Source organism: Sminthopsis crassicaudata, chromosome X, assembly GCF_048593235.1.
Source record: "Sminthopsis crassicaudata isolate SCR6 chromosome X, ASM4859323v1, whole genome shotgun sequence".
NCBI classification, from domain to species: domain Eukaryota; kingdom Metazoa; phylum Chordata; class Mammalia; order Dasyuromorphia; family Dasyuridae; genus Sminthopsis; species Sminthopsis crassicaudata.
Genome location: NC_133623.1, coordinates 75,675,237 through 75,699,045, shown reverse-complemented (window position 1 = coordinate 75,699,045; position 23,809 = coordinate 75,675,237). Strand labels below are relative to the sequence as shown.

The 23,809-nt window shown below is 34.5% G+C and overlaps 1 long non-coding RNA gene across 26 annotated transcripts in view; it reads right to left on the bottom strand.

The window, feature by feature from the left end:
* LOC141548841 (uncharacterized) overlaps window positions 1-23,809 on the bottom strand; it is a 163,041-nt gene that overhangs the window by 115,632 nt on the left and 23,600 nt on the right. For 22 of the 26 annotated variants that reach the window (XR_012484118.1, XR_012484116.1, XR_012484100.1 and 19 more), the window contains 2 exons: window positions 22,539-22,682; window positions 21,531-21,671 (listed from right to left, as the gene is read on the bottom strand). This is a non-coding gene — a long non-coding RNA (uncharacterized LOC141548841). The other 4 variants (XR_012484111.1, XR_012484101.1, XR_012484099.1 and 1 more) reach the window with 4 other exon arrangements.

The following is a 23,809-nucleotide window of genomic DNA, read 5'->3' as shown; positions in this document are numbered from 1 at the left end:
AACAGAAAATAATTCATTTTCTGAAGATGTCACTGAGTGTTCTAAGGTCCCTTCAAACTTAGAAAATCTAGGTTCTATTACCCCTTAGTTCTGTCATTTCACAGCAATTCCAAACCAGAAATTCAACACTCTATTGATTTTCCTATTCTGATATCCCTTGTTCTAGCTGCCCTTTCAGCTTTCATATTCGCTTCTCTATTGTTACTCTAAGGTCCCCTAATTTACATATATGATTCCATCAGCTCAGAGTATTTTAGTTCTTTAAATTTCTCCTTCTTCTTTCTGAGCAATTCCCTCCTCCCTTTTATTCCAAGTTCTACAGGTTATCTAGAGCCTGCAGGCTGGATCCTAAATTTCTTCCATGATTTAATGGAGTTTCAATTAGACTGTGTCTCTTTATTCCTTGCCCCACTGAAAGCATTAAAAACAAACAAAAACAAAACACATCTTCCCCAGGATGGCATTGAGATTTTCTTGTTCTGTGCTGATTGTCAAAACCTAAGTTCTATTGCCCCTCTTACCTCTCTAAGACCCCTCTTATATCAGATAGCATTCTATGACCTCCCTTTTAAATGCACTGTTCTTCAAAAATTATTTTGCGTAAAATATATTCTCTGGTCAATACCAATATCAGTCTGAAGAACTTAAAGGAATCAAAATGAGGACCATATTTTCCCCTACATTTATATAATGAAGTTCTGCTCTCCCAGCTCTATTTTGTGAATAATACCTCTTGAGTTAAGATTTTTTATGTTACATAAGGACCTTTAGAGCTCTGACATATTCTTTTTAAGCATTGACTCTTTTATTCATTTATTAGTTTATTTTTCTCTTAATTCATTTAAAAATTATTAAGGCCTTAATAATAATCAGAGCTCAAATATTCTCTCTTTGAAATTCCTTGTACTATTTAATGGTATGTGAATCAATACTCTTTCCTCTATTCCCAATAATGGGAATATCAATAACAATTTTAACTGATCAGGGCACTGCAAGAAATCCCATGTCTTGTTGGGGGATTGTTTTTATTACTTGAACCCCTATAAGGTCCTAAGGGAGAAATGTATACTTTTGGTTCTTTTGTCTGAGACCTTAGACTTTTTTTTTTTTTAAGGCTGGGGTTAAGTGACTTGCCCAGGGTCACACAGCTAGGAAGTGTTAAGTGTCTGAGACCAAATTTGAACTCAGGTCCTCCTGAATCCAAGGCTGGTGCTCTATCCACTGCGCCACCTAGCTGCCCCTGAACTTTGACAATTGATTGCTGTTTTGCTGATATAAACTATATGAGAATAAAGATAGCATTTCAAATTATAATTATCCTTTGTTACTGGGATTCCATTTAACCTCTTTCTCCCTGCTCTGGTGCCCTGAAAACATAAACTAGCCCATCTTCTCAAAGATAACACAAAGAATTCTATGGACCACAATGCCACTGAAAATCAAAGATCAATCACTCCTTTTACATCTCCAATTTCAGACCCATATAAGATAAGATATTGAGCATTCTATGTGCTCCCTTTTAAATATATTGCTCTTTAAAAGTTATTGTAAGCAATAAGTACTCTGTCATCACTAATATCAATCTTCAGTAATAAAGCATTTGCAAAGAATAAAAGTGATGACCTTTTTATTTTTTGTTTTTCTTCTTTAATAATGTGTGGTTCTCTCCCTCTTCCCCTAGCTTTAATATTCTGTACTCTAAGCTCTCTTCTTCCAGGAAAATTCTCTCATGAATTGTGCTTCCCAAGACTTTGTATGTGATAAAGACCCTCACAGCTCTGATAAATTCTCTTCTAAGAGCAGATCCTTCTGTGACATTTTATCCATTTAGTGCTTAATTTTTCATGTTTTGCTCTGCCCATAAGTCTTACTTGTAAAGTGACAACAAATAATGGTTTTTCTTGGACATGACTTGTACTTAAAATGTTATAGTAGGGAATAAATCTTCTCCATTTAGTCCAAATAAGAGGAACATCAATAGCAATCTGAACTGATCAGGGCACTAAAAGGAATTATTTTTTTGAGGGAGACTGTTTTTACTTACTCAAGCCATACATGGTATTTGATTATAAACATACCTTTGGCTAGTAGCTTGGACCCTAGGTTTTTTTAAGTAAAACAATCTCCTCTCTCCTGATATAAATGATCTGGTTATAAAAGTAGCATTTTGAGCCACAACTACCCTTTCTTAGTAGTGTTTCAATTATCCAATCTCTTTCCATGCCTTGATGGCCTGAGAACATAAAGAAATCATGTTCATTGAGATTTCTACCCCTCCCAGTCAGAAATCTAGATTCTATAACAACTCCTATCTCTTCCTTCAGAACATTTCCAAACCAGAACTTTAACATTCAACAATAGACTTTCCTACTCTTGTCTTGGATCTCACTTGTCCAGGCCACCCAGATATCACATTTTATTTCTTATGGTTACTCTCAGGTCCCACTGACTATATATTAAGGTCCCACTAGCTCATACAATTGTTTTTAGTAGGTATGTCTTTCTTCCACTTGCTGTGTTTTAAAACTCTTTCCTACCTCTTACATTCCAGGTTCTAAAGCTCATCCAGATCATACGGCCTAGACTTCAAATTACTTTTAAGGACCTCAAGTAGTCTGATTTTTGCTATTTCTTGGCCACCTATTAACAAAAACCCCTATCTTCCCAAAGAGAACCTAAGTTCTATCACCTCTCTAACCTTCTAATTTGAGAGCACTTTTTTAATTAATATTTTCAAAATACATGCCAAAATAGTTTTCAATATTCACCCTTGTAAAACCTTGAGTTTCAAATTTTTCTCCCTTCCTCCCACCCCCCTTCTTTAGACAGCAAGTAATCCAATATAAGCTAAACATGTGCAATTCTTCTAAACATATTTCCACATTTATCATGCTGCGCAAGAAAAACCAGATCAAAAAGGGGAAAAAAATGAGAAAGAAAAAAAAAGCAAGAAAACAACAACAAAAAAGGTGAAAATACTATGTTGTGATCCACATTCAGTCCCCATATTTCTCTTTCTGGATGCAGATGGCTCTATTGTCTATTGTAACTGACTTGAATCACCTCATTGTTGAAAAGAACCAAATTCATCATAGTTGATCATTACATAATGTTGTTGTTGCTGTGTACAATGTTCTCTTGGTTTATTCACTTCACTTAACATCAGTTTTGAGAGCATTCTTACACTAGGTATTTAGCATTCTGTGTATTCCCTTTAAAGGATTATTCTTTAAAAATTATTGTGGGCCGTAATTATTTTGTAGTCATTATCAAAAATGGCATTGAGTAATGAAGGATCTGGTTGGAACAAAATTAATGAACATCTTTTTGGGTTTTTTTTTTTTTTTTTTTTTTTGCATAAAGCATAGTTCTCCTGTCCTATCTTGAAATAGTCTGTACTCTAAACTGTCTTCTACTTGGATTGTTTTCCCTTAAATGTGACAACTCCCTGAATAAATTTTCTATATGCTTAGAATCCTCATAGGTCTGAGATTATATGTTCTAAGAGTGGATACCTATGATATTCTAGCCACTTATTGGTTCATTTTTTCTTACTGCATTGTCCATGCATCTTAGTCATAAAGTGATAGGACAAGTGATAGCTCTATAAAATGTCTTGTATTTAAATCTTATGGTAGTGAGTAAATATTCTGAATAAGAGGAATATGATCAGGGAACTACAAGGAATCACTTGTTTTGTTGGGGCACTGGAGACACATAAGGCCAATCAGTACCAATAATCTATGTACTAAGTTCTCATTGGTTCAAACAATTTTGTTCTATGGCTCTGTCCTCTCTCTCTCTCACTTTCTTTTGGTGAAATTCTTTCCTACCTCTCTTATTCCAGGTTCTAGGGCTGATCTAGATCCTGCAGACTAAATTCTAAATTTCTTTCAAGTTCTCTCTGGAGTTTCAATTAACTTCTCTCTTTTTCCTTTTTTTTTTTCTTTTTTTGAGAGGCAATTGGGGTTAAGTGGCTTGCCCAGGATCAGACAGCTAGTAACTAGTGTTAAATGTCTGAATCCAAATTTGAACTCAGGTCCTCCTGACTCCAGGAGCAGTGCTCTATCCACTGTGCCATCTGGCTGTCTCTCTCTTCCTGACCACATAACAATAACATAAAACGTAAACATAAGAACATATGAGAACATAAAAATAAAATTTATCTTCCCAAGGATGACACTAGGATTTTTACAGTTCTGAAAAATTAAGTTTTATTATCCCTCTTACCTATGTAATTTCAAACTCTTCTAACATCAGATATTTAGCAATGTATTAACTCGTTTTTAAATTTGCTGTTCTTCAAAAACAATTATGGCTAATAAATACTCTCTATCCATTCCTAACAACAGGAATAGCTATAGCAGTCTTCCCTGTTCAAGGCACTAAAATGAATTATTTGTCTTGTCAAAAGGTTTGGTTTTTTTTTTTTTTTTAATTCTGAGAGTCATATAAGACCCTAGATGTTAAACTTACACTTTTCACTCAGTGGTATGTGACCTGAATTTTAATTCAGATAATCACCACTCTCCTTATGTAAATGATAGGAAAATAAGAGCATTTCAGGACAAAACTATCCATTGTTACAAGATTTCATTTAATCTGTTTCCATGCCCTGGGGCCCTGAAACTATAAAATAACTCTTATTTCTCAAGGATTCAAAGGAGAGTTCTATATTCCATGTCTCTGAAAATCTAAGCAGCAGCATCCCTATTAAGAGCAGAGCCTTCTGTGATATTCTATCATTTCCCTCTGAGATCAGACATTCAACATTCTATGTGCTTCCTTTTAAATGTATTGTTCTTCAAAAGTTATTTTAGGCAATAAATGTCCACAGTCATTGCTGGGATTAAATAGTAAAGGGTCAGCAAGAAATCAATTTAATGACCAGTTTTTTTTTCTTTTTTAATATTTTGCATTTCTTTCTTCCTAATTCTAACAGTCTATACTCTAAGCTCAATTATAACTAGAATATTCTCTCTTGAATGGCACCTCCCAGTCAAGATTTTCTATGTGCTATGGGATCATCCTAGCTCTGAATCAAAATATTCTAATTCTGTGATATTATATCTATTTAGTACTTTTTTTATTGCACTGTCCATAGGTCATAGTTTTAAAGGGACAGTACAAACGGTCTCTCTTTGAAATGTTTTATATCTAGTATTTTATAGTAGTGAATCAATATTCTCCACCCATTCCCAATTACAAGAATATCAATAGCAGCCTTAATTAATCATGGCACCAAAAGAAACCATATGTTCTCTTTGTGGGCTGTTATTTGCAGCTGTATAAAACACTTAATGATAAACATATAACTTTGGCCATGTGGTTCAGGATCTGAGTTTTATATCTGAAGCAATAACCTCTCTCTTGATATAAACTATGTGGCAACAGAAGTAACATTTCAAGCCATAAATAGCTTTTGTTACTCGAGTTTCATTTAACCAGTCTTTTCTTCATGCCCTAGTGACCTGAAAATACAAGGCCCTCATGAGAAATGTATATACCTTTGGCCCATCTTCTCAAGGATGATATGGAGGGTTTGATAACCCATATTACCTATGAAAATCTAAGATACATGGCCCCTCTTACTTCTCTAATCTCAGACCCTTTTGAGATCAGACTTTCAGCATAAATGCTCCTTAGTAATTATCAAAAGAAGTAATTAAGGATCTGAAAGGATTGAAATTGATCACCTCTTTCTATTTTGCCATTTTTATATCATGCAGTTCTATCTTCTCGGTTCTAATATTTTGTATTCTCCCATGAATGGAACCTTCCAACCAAGCTTTTCTATGTGCTAAGGACCCTCAGTTCTGATACATTATTTTCTATGGAACACATAACTATGATATTCTAACCATTTATTTATTTGTTAATTTTTCTCTTGTTGCACTACCTATCCATTGCTCATAGTCTTAAAGTGACAGACCAAAAGACCACTCTTTGAAATGCTTTATGTAACTATAAAATTATGGTAGTGAGTAAATAATCTGGATCCACTCCAAAAACAGGCATATCATTAGCAACCCAATCTGACTGGGCATACAATTAACAAAAAAATAGAAAAAAGAACAACCTAAAATCCTTAATTAAACATTAAATTGGAAATCTTAAAAAAAAAAAAAAAAAACAAAGGAAAGATTAACCAACATTGAATTAATAAATAAAAGAGTTGGTTTTTATGAAAAACTACCTATAAAATAGATAAAATATTAATTCGGTTAAAAATAAGTAAGAAGAAAACAAAATTACCAATATCAAAAAAGAAAAGGATGAATTCATTACCAATGAAAAGGAAATTAAAGGAATTATTAGGAGTTATTTTGCTCCATTACATGCCAATAAATCTAAATAGCCTAAATGAAATGGATGAGTATTTACAAAAATATAAATTTCCTAGAGCAAGAGAAGAGAAAATATAATATTTAAATAACTTTGTTTTAGAAAAAGAAATTGAACAAGCCATCAAAGATCTCCCTAAGAAAAATCACCAGGACCAGATGGATTCACAAGTGAATTGTACCAAACATTTAAAGTACAATTATTTCCAATACTATATAAATAATTTGGAAAAATAGCCAAAGGAATCCTGCCAAATTGTTTTTATGTCACAGATATGAGCTGATACCTAAACTAGGAAAGGCAAAAACAGAAAAATGATAGACAATTTCCCTAATGAATACTGATGCAAAATTTTTAAATACAGTACTTGCAAGGAGATTACAGCAATATATCATAAAACTCATACATACATTATGATCAGGTAGAATTTATACCAGGAATGCAGGACTACTTCAAGATTAAGACAACTATCAACATAATTGACCATGTCAATAACAAAACCAACAAAAATCATATTATTTCAACAGATGCAAAAAAGCTTTTGATAAAGCAACATTCATTCCAATTAAAACACTAGAAAAAATAGGAATAAATGGAGTTTTCCTTAAAATGATGAGCAGTATCTATGAAAATCATAAGCAGATATCATAATGAAGATAATCTAGAAACTTTGACAATAAGACCATGGGCGAAGCAAGGATATCCATTATGGCTACTGTTATTCATTATTGTCCTAGAATGCTAGCTATATGATGATGACACTCTCAAGGAAAAAAAAAAAACCTAGAAAGTTCTCCATAAACTCAAGCAAAATGAACTGTACTGTAGATAAAGTAATAGCAATGTCCCGGATAACCAGCTACGAATGACTTTGCTATTCTCATTAATACAATCATCCAAGACTACTCAGAAGGACTTATGAAAAATGCTATCCATTTCCAGAGAGGGAACTGATTGTGTCTGAATACAGAATGAAGCAGTCTCTCTCTCTCTCTCTCTCTCTCTCTCTCTCTCTCTCTCTCTCTCTTTTTAAACAATTTTTCTTGAGGGTTTTTATTTCATTAGGGTGAGATATCTATGTTTTTTCCCCCCACAACTTGATTTTTATAGAAAAGTTTTGCATAACTTCACTAGTAGTTTGTTAATTGTGGGTGGGGATAAGGGAAAGAACCTAGAATTCAAAAATTTTAGAAACAAATACAATTTTTTAGCAATTCTGAGTTTTACAATGATCCAAAACAATTTCAAATGATGTTTGATAAAAAATGTTTATCCACTTCCAGAGAAAGAATGAGATGGAAGCCTACTTTTTTTTTTTGCCTGTGTTTTCTTTTGGAACATGGCTAATATGGAAATGTTTTGCATGACTTCACATGTATAACCTATATTAAACTGTTTGCATTATCAAGGAGAAGGGAGGGGATGAATGGAAGGAGAGACAGAATTTGGAATTCAAAACTTTTAAAAGACAAATGTTCAAAAAAAAGTACATGTAATTGAGAAAAATAAAATAAAATAATCGAACCTGTTCAAGACAAATAAGGTACTTGCTTGTAAACATGTACTTTTAGCTGTGTGGTTTGAAACCTGAATTTTAATTCAGATAATCTTCACTCTCCTGATGGAGATATATGGAAATAATGGTAATATCTCACATTTTCTTTTCCCAAAAGTCTCTTCCTTCTCATATTACAAGTACTAAGGGCTTATTCAGATCCCACAGTCTATATTCTTTTTTTTTTCTCCCACAGTCTATATTCTAAATTTCTTTCAAGATCTCAGTGGAATGTCTATTAACCTGTCTCTCTTTCTTCTTTGGACAACTAAAAACAAACCCAAAACAACAACCTCGAATTCTCAAGACATTGAGAGTTCTACAGCTCATACTGTCTCTGAAGTTCTGTTACCTCTTTTATCTCCCTAATTTCACATCTACCAATAGCTAATTTAAGTCACAGAAGAATTGAAAAGAATTAAATTGAAAAGAATTAAAAGATTAAATTAAATTAAAAGAAAAAAAAGTTTTTAAAATGATGCCATTGTGCCCTCTCAGCTCTAAGAGTATCTATTCTATAGTAGATCAATTCTATCTGGAAAATTCTCCCTTGAATGACACCTTCCAATTAAGATTTTCTTTGTGCCAAGGGACCTATGATCATAACTCTGATACTATATATTCTAAGGACAGATTATCCTATGACATTCCATACATTTATTTGTTTAGTTTTCTCTTATTTCACTGCCCTGGGATCTTACTTGTAAAGTGACAGCACAAATGGACTCTTTTGAAATGCCTTGCACTTAAAAACTTATGGTAGTAAGTAAATAATCTGAATCCATTATGAATAACAGTCACATAACATTAGAAATCCAATTTTAACTTCTTAGAGACAAATAAGGTACAGAATTATTAACTTGTACCTTTGGTAATATCATTAAAACCTAAGTTTTAATTCAGCTGCTACTCCCTCAATATAAATAATATAGAAAGAGAGGTACTATTTCAAGTCATGATCATTCTTTGTTAGGGTTTCATTTAATCTGTCAAAATCTTTTCTCTGGCCCTCTGAGAACATAAAAATAGTCACCTTTTGAAGAGTGTAACATTTAGATATCTAAGGTCTATACTGACTGTGAAAATTCCAATTCTATCATCCCTTTTGCCTTATCATAATTTCAGACTTCACCAACAATCACAAATTCAGTATTTGATGTGGTACCATATAAACATATTGCATTTCAAATTTTATTGGCAATAAACAATTATTAGTCAATACCAATCATAGTACCAAGTAATTAAGGATCTGCATAGAACAAAACTTATGTCATTATTATAGGTTTTTAAAATATGGTTTCTGTCTTTCTACATGTTTTGTTGACTTAATAAAATAACCTATGTTCTCAAGGATACCACTGAGAATTCTAGGTTCCATAAGACTTCTCTATTCCAAACTGGAAATTCAAAATTCTATTCTTCTTACTGCTTTGATATCTTCCTGAGTTCAAATCCAGACTCACTTACTAGCTGGGTCACCCTGTCACTTAACCCTCTTGCTCCATCTGTAGAGTCAGACACAACTAAAACGACTGAACAACAACTTCAAAAGGTATTGTAGGCCATAAATACTCCCTAGTAATTTAAGGAAACTGAAAGGAATCCAATTGATTATTTTTTCCTATTTTTCTATTGGGTACTTTTGGCCTCCTACCTATAATGCTCTAAGTTATCTCTTGCTACGAAAATTTTCCCTAGAATATTCTCCCCTGAATGGCAAGTCAAGGTTTTCTTCTCATATTCCATGACATATTCTAAGGGCAGAATCTCCCTATGATAGTCTATCAATTTATTGATTTGTTTATTTTTCTATTATTGAACTACAAAAGGTCTCAGTTACAAAATGACAGCAAAAATGGCCACTCTTTGAAATACACTGAATATACTATGCTTGGTATCATATCTCTGTCCTTCCTCAATGACAGGAATATCAATTACACTTTTACCTGATTAGGGCACTTTAAGGAACTGTGCGCCTTATTGGGAGATTGTTATCATTACTTGGGACCACAGAAGTCCCTAGATGATAAAATTATAGTATTGGATCTGTGGCCAGGATCTGGCTTTTAAGTCAGAAAATTGCTGCTCTGCTGAAATAAGTTGTATAGGATTAAAGGTAGCTTTTCAAGCTATAAATATCCTTTGTCACTAGGGTTCCACTTAACCTGTCTCTCTGCTCTGATGCCCTGACAACATAAAAAACCCATCTTCTTAAAGATGAAATAGAGAGTTCTATGGCCCACAATGCCTCTGAAAAATCTAAGTTATATAGCTCCTATATTACCTCCCTAATCTTATACTCCTCCAAGATCAGACATTCAGCATTCCAGATGCTTCCTTTTAAAGGCACTGTATTTCAAAAGTTATTGTGGGCAACAAACACTTCCTAGTCATTACCAATAGCAGTCTTAAGTAATTAAGGATTTGCAAAGAAACAAAATGACCATTTATTTTTGTTTTGTTTTTCTAAGTCTCTAAGATGTCTTCTACCTGGAAAATTCTCCCATGAATGGTACCTTCTAAAAAAACCTTTTCATATGATAAAAAGCTTCATAGCTTTGTCACATTTTCTTCTAAGGGCTAATCCTCCTATGATATTCTATCCATTTAGTGTTTCGTTATTTTTCTCTTCTTGTACTCTCAATAAGTCTTAGTCATAGAATGACAGCACAAATGTGCTTTCTTTGACAAGACTTGCACTTGTGGTAGTGGGTAAATATTCTTGATTCATTTCAAGTAACAGGAATATCAAAAGAAATCTAACCTGATCAAGGCACAACAAGGAATTACTTGTCCTGTTGGGAGATTGTTTTTACTTCTTAGTGACATATAAGGCTTTCAAAGATAAATTTATATATTTGGCTGCTTGGTCTGCTGCCTTAACTTTGATGAAGATAATAAACATTCTCCTGATATATATTACATGGAAATAATAGTAACATTTCAAGTCATATAATTTCCTACAAGGCTTCAAACCAATTTGTCTCTTTCCATGACTTTCTGACCCGAGGACATAAATGTTTTCAAGGATGCCATTGAGCGTTCTGAGTTCCCTTCTAGCTCTAAAAATCTAGGTTCTATTATACCTCCTAGTTCTATCCTTTCAGAATAGGTCCAAACCAGAAATACAGCCTAGGAGTGGGCTCTGCTTTTTTGTCATTCCTTGTCCTACGTGCTCTACACCTCTCCCTCCCACTGCCAATCTCATTCTCATAACTTTGAATACTCTAAAATCCCATGGTCTATGTACTAAGTTCCCATTGACTCAAATTATTCTGATTCCCTGGTATTGTCCATCTCCCACTTTCTGTCTTCCAAAGTCCCTCTTGCTTCTCATATTCCAATTTACTATGGTTTATCTAAATTCCACAGTCTGGAGTGTAAATTTCTCCCAAGAAGTCACTGGAATTTCAATTAACCTGTTTCTATTTGCCAGTTGAAAACAACAACAAAAATTCTGGTCAGAAAGACTCTAAATTCTGCTTCAGATATTTATTAAGCTGTATGACTCTGGGCAAGTCACTTTACTTCCATTAGCCTTTATTTTCTTATCTATAGAATGGGGATAAGTAATAATTACCTACCTCTCAAGGTTATTGATGATAAATGAATAGTTATAATTTTTTTCCCAAACCCTGATGTGTTATAGAAATATTAGCCATTATTATTGTTTTGGGGCCTCCACAGTTTCTTATCACAGAGATGACACTGAAAGTTCTATTATTGGGGCAGCTCAGCAGATAGAACACCAGCCCTGAAGTCAGAAGTACCTGATTTCAAATCTGGCCTCAGAACCCTTAATACTTCCTAGCTGTGTGACTTTTGACAAGTCACTTAACCCCAACTGTCTCAGAAAAAAAAAAGTTGTATTACCCATATAGCCTCAGAAAATTTAAGTTCTATTTCTCCTCTTCCCTAATTTCATTCATCTCCCACTGAGATGAGACAGTATTCCCTGTATTTCCTTTTAAATGTACTAGTCTTCAAAAGTTATTAAAGGCAATAAATATTTCCTAGTTAGTCCCAAATAGAATTTAGTAATTAAATATCCATATGGAATGAAACTGATGACCATTTTTTTGTAATTTTGATTTTTTTAATGGTAAAGTTCTGCTCTCCCAGATTTAAGAATCTCTACTCTAAGCTTTCTTTGTCTGCCTTGGATGGCAGCTCTCAAACTAGTCAATCTCTCTATGTGCTGAGGATTCCCACAGTTCTGACTCTATATGTCCCAAAGGCATCTAAGATGTTCCATTTGCTTAATTGGTTTGCGTATTTTTCTTTTATTGTGTTAGTCACTGTGATAACACAAAAGATGTCTCTTTGAAATGCCTAGTACTTAAAACCTTATTAAGGTACTGAGTAAATACTCTCCATTCATTCCTAATAAGAGGAATATCAAAAGAAGCCTAACCTGACTGGTCCCTACAAGGAAACATTTGTCTTAAGGGAATGTTTACACTTTATAGACACAAATAAGGTATTTGATTATAAACTTCTACAGTGGGCTCTGTGGTTCAGAAGTTAAGTTTTAATTGAGACAATCATCATTCCACTGATATAAATTATATGGAAATAAAGGTAGCATTCTAAGTCATAAATATCGTTTCTTACTAATTTCAACTATCTGTTTCTCTTCATATATGTTCTCCCCTTGTTTTATGTGCATTCCCAGCTCCAATACTATTTTCTCTGTGGTTTCTCTCAGGTCTTCTAGTCAGTTTACTAAAATCCCACTGGCTCAAAACAGTTTTATTCTAAGGCTCTGCCCTTCTATCTTCTTTTGGTGAAATTCTTTCCTATTTTTTATATGCCAAGTTTTACAGGTCATTCAGAACCTGCAGTCTAGATTAGAAATTTCTTCTGTGATCTTAATGGAGACTCAATCTGTCTCTCTATTCCTTAGTTAACTGAGAATAGATTTTAAAAAATTGATCTTCTCAATGATGACATTGATATTTCTTAGGACAATGCTGGCTCTGAAAATCTAAGTTCTACTGCCCCTCTTTCCTCTTAGAATTCATACTTAAAAATTTATTATAGGCAGTAAGTATTCCCTTCTCATTAACAATAGAAGTAGAATAATTAAGGCTATGCATAGAGTGGAATTGATGGCCACCATTTTGTGTTTTTCATTGTTTTTTATATGGTGTGGTTTCTGCTCTCCCATCTTTAACAGTTTTTATTGCCTGAAAAAAAAATCACCAACAGATGGTAATTCATAAGCTTTTCTATATGCTAAAGATCCCTATATTACTAACAAATTACCTGCCAAAGGTGAATCCTTCTTTGATAGTCTATCTATATTTGTTTTTCTCTTATTGTACTGTTACTCATAAAGTGACAATACAAATAAAGTGTAGATGTTACTCATAAAGTGACAATACAAATAGTTTATCTTTGAAATGCTTTATATTCAGGACTTATGATAGTGAGTCAATATTCTATTGTCAAAAGATAATTTGACATAATATAAGATATTTGATGATAAAATTATACCTTTTGCTTTGTAGTTTGGGACCTGAATTTTAATTCAAACAACCTGATAAAAATTATATAGAATAAGTAGCATTTCAAGTCACAAATATCCTTTGTTACTAAGGTTTCATAAATGTCCTCTTACTTTGAGAACAGAGTAATTTTCTCAAGGATAAAAATGAAGAGTTCTTTGGCTCAAACTACCTTTGAAAACTGAAGGCCTATCAATCTCCTTAGCTTTCAAATTTGAGACCCCCCCACAAGACCAGATATTCAATATTCAATGTGCTCCTTTTTAAATGCACTCTTCTTCAAAAGTTATTATATAAAATAGTTCCTAGTTACCACTAGTAGATTAAATAATCAAGGATCTGCACAAAATCAAATTAATGACCATTTTAATTTTTTGTTCATTTTATACTGTGTAGTTCTACCCTTCCAGCTCTCTTCTTCTTGGAAAATTCTTCATAAACGGCACTTTTCAGTCTAGATTTTTTATGTTTTAAGGATCTCCAGAAGAACCCTCTGACATTATATTCTAAGAGAAGACCCTTCTATTATATTCTATTTATTGATTTTCTCCTATTGTACTGACCATAGGTCTTAGTCATAATATTGCAGCACAAATGGTCTCTTTTTGAAATTCCTTTACTGAATACTTTATAGAATTGAGTCTGCATTTGAATCATGTCCAGAAATATCATTATAATTGGAATAGCATTAGACATATTATCAGAAATCTAATCTGATTACGGCACTACAAAGAATCATTTATCTTGTCAGAAAATTGTTTCTACTACTTAGAAATATATAAAATCTTTTATCATAAACTTACACATTTAACTGTGGAATTTGATAGCTGAGTTTCAATTCAGACAATCACTACATTCTTGAGATATATTATACAGAAATAATGATAGCATTTCAAGCCACAAATATAATTTAAGGTTCTAATTATTTTGTCCATGCCTTGTCAACCTGAAGACATAAAGTAAGTCATGTTTTCAAAGATGCTACTGATCATTCTAAGACACCTTCTGGTTCTGAAAATCTAGGTTCTATGGCACTACCTAGTTCCAACCCCCAAAATCAACATTCCAATGTATTAAGACCCCATTAACCCAAATTAGTTTAATTCCTTGGCCCTGTAAATCTCCCATTTACTGTCTTCAAAAATCCTTCTTTCTTCTCATATTCCAGGTTCTAGATCTCATTTAGATTCCACAGTATGGATTCTAAATTTCTTCTAAGATCTAACTTGAATATTTTTATTAATCTGTCTCTATTCATTGTCCAACTGAGAATAATTTTTTTAAAAAATCTATGATATCAAGGATAATATTCAGAATTCTATGGCCCATCCTGTCTCTGAAAATAGAAGTTCTACTGCCCCTTTTTATCTAATTTCATTCCCTTGAGAAATCAGATATTCAGCATTCTAAGTGTTCCCTTTTAAATGCACTATACTTCAAATTATTGTAGGCAATAAATATTCCCTAGTTATAACCATTAGCAGTCTTAAGTATTCAAGAACTAAAAGGAATCAAACAGATGGTCAGTTTTAATTTGGTCTAACCTAATCAGTGTACTACAAGGAATCACTTATTTTTATTTTTTAGAGTCATACAAGGTACTCGGTTATAAACTTAACCTTTGGCTATGTTGTTCAGAACTAAAGTTTTTATTCAAACAATCACCACTTTCCTGATATAAATTATGTGGAACTAAGGGTACACTTCAAGTCACAAATCTCATTTCTTCCTAGGGTTTCAATTATCTTGTTTCTCCCCATGCCTTGTTGACCTGAGAACATAAAATAACCTATATTTCAAATGATGCTATTGAGCATTCTAACACTCCTCCTATTTCTGAAAATCTAGGTTCTATGACAGCTTCTAGCTCTGTTCTTTCAGAAGAGTTCCAAGCAAGACACTCAACATTCTATGGGTTTTCTTGCTAAGACAAATATTTTCCTTCTAGGTGTCCTCCTACCTCTCACATTCTCTTCATTCTGAGGCTACTCTCAGTTCTCAGAGTCTACATACTAAGGTCCCACTGGCTCAAACTAATTTTTTTTTCCCTATGGCTCTATTCTTTTCCCACTTTCTGTGAAATTCCCTTCTAACTCTCATATTCCAGATTCTACAATTTAGATTCTAAATTTCTTCCAGGATCTTAATGAAGTTTCAATTAATCTCTCCCTATCCTTTAAAAATAAAATTTAAATTCACATCTTTTCAAGGGTGAAATTAAGATTTCTTAGGCCCATTCTGCTAAATCCTATTGCCCCCTCTTACCTCTAAAATTTCAGACACCTCTATATTTAGCATTTGATGGGCACCTTTTTAGAGAAACTCTTCTTCAAAATTTATTGTAGGCAATAAATGTTCCCTAGCCATTGCGTATTGTATAATTAACAATTTTCAGAGAATGACATTAATAGCCATTATTTTGTGGGTTTGATTTTGTTTTTCATATATGACTTTCTGAAATTTCAGCTCTAATAGTCTGTACTCTATATTCTCCTCCCATGAATAGTACCTCTCAGTCCAAACTGTCTGTGACCTTCAATAGTTCTGTCACTTCATATTCCAAAGCAATCACTCCAATGATGCTCTATGCATTTAAAGGTGCATTTTTCTCTTATTGCACCCACCCATGGTCTTAGTTGTAAAGTGACAGCAGCTATTGTTTCTCTTTGAACAACTACTTTGTATTTAAAAACTACGGTAGCAAGTAAATATTCTTGATCCATTCTGAATAACAGGAATATTAATAGAAGTCTAATGTGATCAGTCCACTAAAAGTAATCAGTTCTCTTGTGGGATTTTTTTTAACTTCTTGGAGCCATATGAAGTACTTGATTATAAATTTATACATTTGGTATGTTGTTCAGGAAGTGAATTTTAATGCAAACAATCACCACTCTCCTGATATAAATTATATGGAAAAAAGGTAGTATGCCAAGCCAAAATGTTCTTTGGTACTAGAGTTTCAATTAAGCTGTTTCTCAGCATGTTTTGGTAATCTGAGAACATAAAAAACCATGTTCTCAAAGATGTCATTGAGAGTTCTGAGGCCCCTTCCACCTCTGAAAGTCTAGGTTCTGTGATACTAACGAGGGGGGAGCCCCAAAACTCTCTCTAAAACTCCTTGAAGGAGAGATTCTCTTTGAATTCTGGCCTCTGTAAAAGACCCCGCCTGAGGGAAATAGGACAAACAACTTTATTCTGTTATCGAGGTGGGGCTAGTTGAGTCCAGAGCTAGAGAATCTCAACCCTATCAAATTAAAAGATTAGCCCAGAGACTCATTCAGTTCTATTCAAATTCCAGCTCAAGCTGACCAGTCCCCATCAAGAGCAAATCCCAGCTTGTTAGCCATAAAATGAGCCAACTTGAGGTTCAGTCCTTGCAGAGGATCTAACATGCCATGCCATGCATAGCAGCCTCTGCCCGCTGAAATGATATTCTCTTTCAATGTTACCCACTCTTTATCTCACCTATTTCCCTAACAAGACTTTATATCTCTCTGTCAGGATTTCTCTACTAGAAACTTTACTTCTCTGCCAGGATCTTGCCACTAAGGAATTCAGTGTTTCTATTCATGCATAGAAAAGGCTGACTTCCCAATGCCAACAATAAACTTCTTTTTAATCAATCTAGCTTTTTGAGTTTGTAAATTCCTTTATGAAGGACCTCTGTGCCGCCAGAAGGAGGTTCCCACAACTCCCTGCCCTGTGCTGAATTCTAAGGGGATTTAAGGGAGCCCAAATGTTTCATTTGGTTCCCTGAACCTCGAACGTGCCACTAACCTCATCATTTAACTCCCTGACCACCAGGAACCCTAATCTCATCAATACTTCCTTTTTTGATAACAGTTCCAAAGTAGAAATTCAGAATTCTATCTTCTCTCCTGATGTTCTCTTGTTCTAGATTCTCATTCTCCTCACTCCTTTAATCTTCTTCTCCCCCACTGGCTCAGATAAGCTCTTCTCTGTCTTCCTTCAGGTATCAGAGTCTTTGGACTAAGATCACATTGACCTGGAGGATTTTAGTTCCCTGGCACTGTCCCATCTCCCACTTTCTGTCTTTGAAAATTTTTCCTCCTTTACAAATTGATGGTTCTAGAGCTCATCAAGATCCTGTAGTCTGGATTATAAATTTCTTCCAAGATCTCACTGGAATTTTTTACTAACCTGTCTCTCTCTTTCTCTCTCTCTCTCTCTCCATTGGTCATCTGAGAATAAAACAAAACAAAACAAAAATAAAACAACCAAAAAAACCCATATTCTCCAGAAAGTCATTGAAAGTTCTACTGCCCATACTACCTCTGAAAATGCAAACTGTTGCCCCCTTGGCTCTCTAATGTCATTCCCCTCAGAGATCAGACATTCAGTTTTCTATGAGCTCCCTTTTAATTAATTATTATTCAAAAGTTGTTGTGGGCAATGAATATTCTCTAGTTTGGGCTTAAATAATCAAGGAACTGAAAGAAATCCAATTAATGACCATTTGTTTTCATTTGTCTAACCTTATTAGCATACTACAAAGAATTGCTTGTCTTCGGGAGTGTTTTTATTTCTTAAAACCATATAAGGTACTGGATTATAAATTTTTACTTTTGGCTGTGTTGTTCAGGGGCTGTTTTAATTTAGACGATTACCATCCTTTGTATATAAATCATATGGAAATAAAGATAGTGCTTCAAGCCACAAATATCATTTCTTACTAGAGTTTCACCTACCCTGTCTTTCTCCATTCTCCATGTCTTATCAACCAGAGAATATAAAATAACCCAAGGCTAAGATCTAGTGTTCCAAGGTTTCTTCCAGTTTATAAAATCTAGGTTCTATGGCATTTCCTAGTTCTGTTCTTTTAGAACAGTTCCAAACCAGAAACTGAACATTTCATGTGCTATCCTGATATGATATACTTTGTTTTAGGTGCCCTCCCAGCTCTCCCATTCCCTTCTTTATGGCTACTCTTTGATCCCTGAGTCTATCTACTAAGGTCCCAATGGCCAATACTAATTTTTTCCTATGGCTCTATCTCTCTATCTAAATGGGGGCATTTTGGCTTCTAAAGTCTCTCTTACCTCTTCCAGGGTTCATCCAGATCCAACAGTCTGGATTCTAAATTTCTTCCAAGCTCTTACTGGAATTCTAATTATCCTGTCTCTCTCTATTCTTCAGCCCCCTGAGAATATTACAAAAAACTGATCTCAAGAAATTCATTGAAAGTTCTTAGACACCTTTCTGATCTGAAAATGTTGGTTCTATATAAGCTTTATTCTTTCAGAACCCTCTCACACTAAAAATTTAGAACCCACTGACTGGCTCAGTCAAGTGGCTCTATCTCACTCTCTTTCTTTTAAATCCTTTATGTATCTCTCATAATATAAGTTCTTGGTCCCTATTGAGATCTGGTAGCCTAGATTATAAATTTCTTTCAAGTTCAGTTATTTTATATTATAATCCCCTCTCTGATCTGATATTGTCTTCAATGTCCATTCCTATTTGTGACATTCAAGACTGCTTTCCCTTTTCTGAAATCCTCTTCTTTGTCCCCTTCACTATTCTCCCTTGAAAGGCTATGATGTTCTATATGCCAAGAACCCTAATAGCTCTGACATTCTATGTTCTATTGTCCACTCTGCTCTAAAATTTGAGGGTTTTTGAATGTTTGTTTTTATTTTTTCATATTGCAAATGTCTTAGAAAATTGATGACTGAAAAATCACCAATGTTGGAAATTTTAAACATGCAATTTCACAATATTTCTTAAAACGATATAAGGCACTGGATTAAAAATTTTTACCTTTGGCTGTGTTGTTCAGGGGCTGTTTTAATTAATTAAATCAATGCCTCCCTTCTTTTAAGTAGTTATATCAACATTATCTGATCAATGCCCTATCACTTCTCTTGTCAGGAGATTTTTATTTTTTGGAGCCACACAAAGCTCCAAGATTTTACATTTATATCTTTGACTTTATGGTCTAGGACCTACATTTTAATAAGTTCTGCATTTAAACAACAAATATCCTTTACTACTGGGTTTTTAGTCAAGCTATCTCTGTTCATTCCTTGGCCTTCTAAGCACATCAAAAAACTTCATCTTTTCAAAGATTACACTGAAATTTCTTTTAAAAACTCCAGATGCTTTAGTTCTCTCTCATTTTCAACATCTATTTTTAGTTTTTTTATTTATTTTGCTGAGGCAATTGAGGTAAAGCGACTTGCCCAGGCTCACACAGCTAGGAAGTATTAAGTGTCTGAGACTAGATTTGAACTCAGGCCCTCCAGACTTCAGGGCTGCTGCTCTATCTATCCACTGTACCACCTAGCTGCCCCTATTTTTAGTTTTTTAAAAAGCACTTTTTAGATGAGACATTCTCTATTCTTTGGCTACTCTCTAGTCTGATAGTCTATTTGTTAGGCTTCCATCAGCCACAACAATTTGTGTTCTCAGCTTCTCACCATCTCTCACTTTCTGCATTCTCAGTCCCCTGCCAACCTTAAAAAAAAATCTGTATTTCAGGCTACAGTACCTCATCCATCTTGGATATTCTCTATACCACTTATCCATCTCCATTTATTACCTACCTTGGCTTCATTTTTTCACTCCCAATTCTGCTTAGCCAGCTCTAAGAATCTGTATCCAAATGTCTTCTCCACTGCCAACAGTTTTCCTTAACTGACACTTCCCAGGCAAGAGTATCTCTCAGACCTGACAATCAATGCTCTCTATCACCATCTTCCTCACAAATTTGGATTTTTTCTTTTCATTATTGAATTTAGTTTTACCTTATTGCAGTCTAAATATCTTAGCAATGGGATTATTTAAAAGCGATTTCTATTTTAGCTTTAAGTACACTACTTAACACATGATGAAAATTGGAATACTTCCCATTAGGAGTAGTCATTTCGATAGCAATTTTATTGTATCAAAAACTGCATGTAATCATTTTTTTTTGCCTTTCTTTTCAAGCCACATAAGACACTTGTATTTTCATCATTTCTTTTCAGCTATCTGGTTTAAGATTTTAGTTTCAATTCATGCATCACCCTGATCTTAATATAAATTATGTTTAAATAAATATTCCATTTTATAAGATAAATAAACTTTTGATATTTTTTGTAACTGAATCATTCTCTCCCTCCTACCTTTGTTTACTATGTCTCCCTGAGGACAAAAAACATTCTTTGAAGCTCTACTATGTGTTTTAAGTTGCCTCTCAGCTCAGAAGAGCTACTATGTTTTAAGGTTCAAGCCAGTCCAAGTATTCTGGGAATTTGGGGAGCTACTTCTACTTTAGACATGTTTTAATATAGTTTATCAGTGTTTTTAAATTTAACCTGTACTGCTCAATAAATAGGTCCACTGAGCACTTTTATAAAAACAAACTCTCCATCCCAGCAATGGTACTGAGCCTCAGAAGTCTGAAGACATATTATAAAGGCATTCTCATCTGTGACATTCTGTGATGTCCCAGCCATTCTTACTTTTAACATCCTCTGTGCTGCTAGCTCTGGTTTCCCTTCTTCTCTATAACCCTACTGGTTCAGATATTTTCTTCCCTATGCCTGACATTCTCGTTTCCTACACCTTGATAATATGTTCTCTGACATTCACCATCACCCACTTTCTGTGATATAGGGTCCTCCTGAATGTCCACTTCTGATATTCCAAATTCTAGGCCCACACCCAGTTCACACACTCTGCACTGGAACATTCCTCCCAGCTCACAGGTGTTCCCTTCTGAATATTCTCCCTGCTTGGCTGTTCTGACGTCTCCGTTTGCCCCCTGTATATGCTATCATTCAGAGGCAGGGCAACCCACCAGCTCTCATATTCTCCATTCTAAGCCCTCTAACTTCCTCTTTGGAAACACACCTCCCATCCTAGGCATCTATGAGCTAAAGACCTACATCCTAGGAATTTTTTTCTATTAATCTTTTTATTTTATTACAATACATATATGTGTATGTATGTATATATGCATATATATACACACACAAACATGTTTTAGCAACACAGTAATTTAAAAAGACAGATGGCTTCCCTTTTAAAACCTAGGTATTTAACTCTTTATTGTTCTTAACAAAGACTTATCATTCATTACCAATTAATAGTAATATTAATCATAGTCTTACCAGAACAAGGCACTTCTGCAATTACTTTTTTGCCCGTTTTTTTTCTTTTTGTGGAACAAAATAAGGCACTTCATTTTCACCAATCCCCTTTGGCTGTATTGGTTCAGTCCCTGAGTTTTAATACAGAGCTGCACCACTGCGCTGAAATAAATTATATGAAAATTAATTTTACAGATAATATCACAAATATAGCATTTTGCTATTTTTAAACTTTATCTGTACTTTGCAATATACAGACTCGTAAAACATATAAAAAACTTTCTTCCCACTATGATGCTGTTTCTTCTAAAGCTCATCACAGATTCAAATGTTAAAAATCCATCCGTCTGTAACATTCTGTGTTTTGAAGGCTTTCTTTATTCTGGCATCCCTTCTTCAAAGTGTCCTAGAGGTTCTGACATTCTAGTCTCAAAGTAACTCTCAGATCTGACATCTGGAGTGCTAATAAGGTTGCCTTGGCTATGACAATCTGAATTCTCAGGTTCTGACCATCTCCTCCTTTCTTTGTTGTAAGAGTGCTTCAGTCTCCCTCCCTCTGGCCCAGACATTCCTGGTTCATGGGTCCCAACAAATTGTGGATTTTAAGATACATTTCAGATCAGAACAGCTTTGTTTTAAATATTCTCCCAGATCTGACATATTCTGGCTGCTGTGGCTCTTGCCTATTCTACTATTCAGAGCCGGAGTTCCCCTCTTCCTCCCCCACCAGCACATAAATTCTTTATTCTAAGCTTCCTCTCACATTTAGCATTTTGTGTTTACAGGTACCTAAACATCCTAGGTTCTAAGGCTGCTCCCAGTACTGTCATTCTTTGTTTTGAGGCCCCACTCATTTCTGATATCCAAGGCTATTTTTTTCATTTATTTTTATGTTCTATCATACATGGGACTTAGCAAAACAATGCTGTGAAAATATAAATGAGGTCCCTTTTAAATCCTATGTACTAAACATCATTTTTTTTTCATTAAACAGTCCCCAGAGTAGCAGTATTATAATGATAGTCTTACCAAATCAAGGCGCTGCATGGAAATAATTTTAATACCCGTTTTGTTTCCTCTTTATGGAGCCTGAGAAGGCACTGCATTTCCCCCTCTCCTCTTTGGCTGAATTGGTTTAGTACCTGAGTTTTAATTCAAAGGATCACCACTGAGCTGAAAGAAATCATAGAAAAATTAACATCATGACACCACTGTTTTATTGTTTTTCAATTTACTATTATTTTCTTATATTTTAACACACACATCATACTAAAAAATTTCTTCCTCAATTTTGCAGTCCCTCACAGGCCAGAAGATCTGTGTTCTAAGGGCTCATCTAGCTCTGAAATCCTTGTTGTAAATACTCTCCAATCTTGGATACTTTTGTGCATGCCTACTCCCAACCTAAAGTGCCCTGATAATTAGTGTTCATAAATTCTGCCTATCACTCCCTTTCTGTGTTACAAGGTGTCCTGGATATCCACCTCTAATATTCCATGTTCTAGGGCTCCATGTCTAGCTCGGGCATTCTGGATTTGAACAGAATTCCCAGTTCACAAATGCTGGTTAAATGTTCTCTCTGTTCTGCTATTCTGGCCACTCTATGTTACATAAGCATACACTTTCATTTAGAGGTAGGGCTGCCCTCCAGTTCTCACATTCTCTACTCTAAGTTCTCTCTCATCTGCAACATTCTCTTTTGAAAGGTACTTCCAGCCTAGAAATCAAGAATCTTTCCTAGTCTGATATCGTAGGGATTTTTTCTTTTCATTTCATAATATTTATTTAAGGACACTGCATATATATTTTAGTAATACAGTATTTTATTTTATTTTATTTATTTTTCCTGAGGCTGGGGTTAAGTGACTTGCCCAGGGTCACACAGCTAGGAAGTGTTAAGTGTCTGAGATCATATTTGAACTTGGGTCCTCCTGAATTCAAGGCTGGTGCTCTATCCACTGCACCACTTAGCTGCCCCTGTAATACAGTATTTTAAAAGTACAACTGGTATTCCTTTTAAAACCTACATTTATAAAAACCTTATTTTTAAGGATCAAATATAAAATGCTCTGGCATATGAAACACTTCATAACCCTTCTACATTTCCATCTTCTAAAATCTTATACACCAACATGAACTCTTTGAACTAGTGGCACCAACTTCCTAGTTGTTCCACCACCAATAAAACTCTCCATCTCTTGGCACTAGACATTATCTCTGGTTGCTCCCCCAGGTTTAAAATGGTCTCCCTCCTTGGCCCTGACTCCCTATTTCCTTGGCTTCCTCTAAGTCCCAACTAA